Genomic DNA, 2500 nt, shown 5'->3' with positions numbered 1-2500 from the left:
GAGAAAGATTATAAGCTGGATAAAGAAAGAGTAAAGGAATGATAAGAATGGTTTTAACCATCATTGTCTTGACAAGATCCTCGGACTATACATTATGATATAAGACGTCCAAAGAAAGATAATATAAAGATAGCTAATTGAGAAGCTAATCGAGATGCCAGACACTGACCCGAAAAGAATGATTAAGTCATAACCAGCTTAGCACCACATGAACGTCCTAAAAGAGACATAATCAAGTTGCTATAAGAGTCTATACAAGATAGACCAAGTGTTCCATAAAGATAAAGGAACCTCGGATAGAAAGAAAAGAGAAAGGTGCATAGACAGATCCGAGTTCATGATAAGAGAAACCGTACCAGACATAGAGATAAGGCTGGCCAGCTACACATCTAAGGTACCAAACCAAGTAGTCTTGGGACGCCAAGCTATTAGGTAACAAAGGTCCTGGATAATGAAATCTCAAAGTGATCAGATCATGTCTGGAACATAATGGAACCACATGAAGGTGTCGACACACACACACATGAACATCTATATAAAGATGCATAAGAGAATAGCACTTGAACATAAAGAGATAAGCGAGGATCATGAACCCACGAATGAGTACTCATCATACAATCATCATATCATGAAAGAATAGAAAGAAAAACGTGGAGGTTCAAAGTATCTAAAGAGAGATGAGCGTATTGGCCATGTACATATACAGAAACGCCATCCGATAAACCAGTGAAATAGATGGATCTTGTGAGATAAAGAAACCGTGAGAGAAGACACATGATCACGTGACCTAGAGTGTCCATGTCTTCATATTAACAGCATTAGATCATAGCTTGTAACACAAGGTACTCACAGAGATCAAAGGAACAGATTATAAGGAGATAAACTCCTATGTGGTGATTGCTGCTACAGATTTTCGAAATTGACAAAGTCTGGTCATAAGAAAGAAAATAGATACAAAGATGTAGTAAGCAGCATATGGATCACTGGATAAGATAATATAGAATGAAAGAACAGCTTCGTTCCTAAGCTGATTCATGGACTGAAAAGCAGCTGCATATAGTAAAAGAAATTGATCACACATGATCATTGATCTTGGAGTTGTATAAAAGACAATCCAATAAACAGTCCATATACATAAGAGGTTTTATAAGAAATTCCTTGTGCTTATACTAAACCTAAAGGAGGTTAGTAAATATAGAATGAAATCTATGTGGGTGACTGGCTAAAACGTCCAGCACACCAGCTGAGAGCATCCGGCTCTCTGGCCAAAAGCGTCCAGCCCTCAGGCTAAAGACGTCCGGCCTATCAGCTCAAAGAGCGTCCAGTTCTTCTAGACACGTCCAGCTTTTAGACCTAAGAAGCGTCTGAACCTTCTTGGTCACAGGCTAAAAGAAACTAAAGATCAACCATCAGGTTGCAATCCGACATCAGATCCCTTAAGGATCCAGCATAGCAGAATGGTCTGCTGGTGCATGAACTCCATAAAACTTTGTCATAAGATTAAAAGGAGACATCTAATCTGTCGGATACCAAAGAAGAATTATAGCCCATAAAGCTTATGAGATCTATGACCTAAGGTCATGAGGCGTCATTAAGATAGGAATGCAAAGAATAAAGAATACGACATTACCTAAGGCAAGAAAGATCGATGTCCATACATGAGAGTGTTCGGCCGCAGAGCCATGATAAGAGATTATAAAACCTCAAAGCAATAATCATTGAACACTCATAAGATTAGTGAGTGGACAAGTATGGACGTGGTCTATGAACTAGACATGGATCGACCAGATTGAAACATGGTCGAATGATAACTGTCCAAACAAAGTAAAGAGTTTGATGTTCGACGATCACATCTAGACTATGGACAGATGCAAACACGTTTTGTAAAGACCCACAAGTGATCCCGAGGACAATGTGATCACATTGCTTAGCACACATGCTTTACCGGGACACTAATGTCAAAGGACATGAGAAACGACCTAAGAGGTCTAAGTGGTCTACTTACGGTTCAGTACAGAAACTGGCCGATTACTCCCTTCTATACAGACAGGATAGATCACGCATTAGATGCGTAGTATGTAGAACCTACACCGAGGTTCACATCAGGGGGAGTAGTGCGTGTTGTACTCTTTTTCCTTCATCATGGTTTTGTCCCACTGGGTTTTCCTGATAAGGTTTTAACGAGGCAACATGAAGCGTACTACGGATCCTGTATGGATATAGTTATGAGGGGGAGTGTCGTGCGTTGTATAACGGTTTCCATTTTTCCCATGGGTTTTGGTTTTCCTAGAAAGGTTTTAATGAGGCAACATCGTGCATGATACAAATCACATATGGTTATGGCATCCAAGGGGGAGTGTTATGAACATGTGTGGATTGCCATTAACCAAGACAAGAAGAGATGGCCTATCAGCCACGACCAGGCCCACCACAGCCGTGTCCAAGAGGAGAGAGAGAGCCGACTTCAGGAGAGAGAGAGGCGGCCACAAGCTTAGAGAGA

This window comes from Brassica napus, unplaced genomic scaffold (genome assembly GCF_020379485.1).
Source record: "Brassica napus cultivar Da-Ae unplaced genomic scaffold, Da-Ae ScsIHWf_1496;HRSCAF=2092, whole genome shotgun sequence".
NCBI classification, from domain to species: domain Eukaryota; kingdom Viridiplantae; phylum Streptophyta; class Magnoliopsida; order Brassicales; family Brassicaceae; genus Brassica; species Brassica napus.
The sequence above is the reverse complement of the archived record's forward strand: the minus strand, read 5'-3'. Positions refer to the sequence as shown.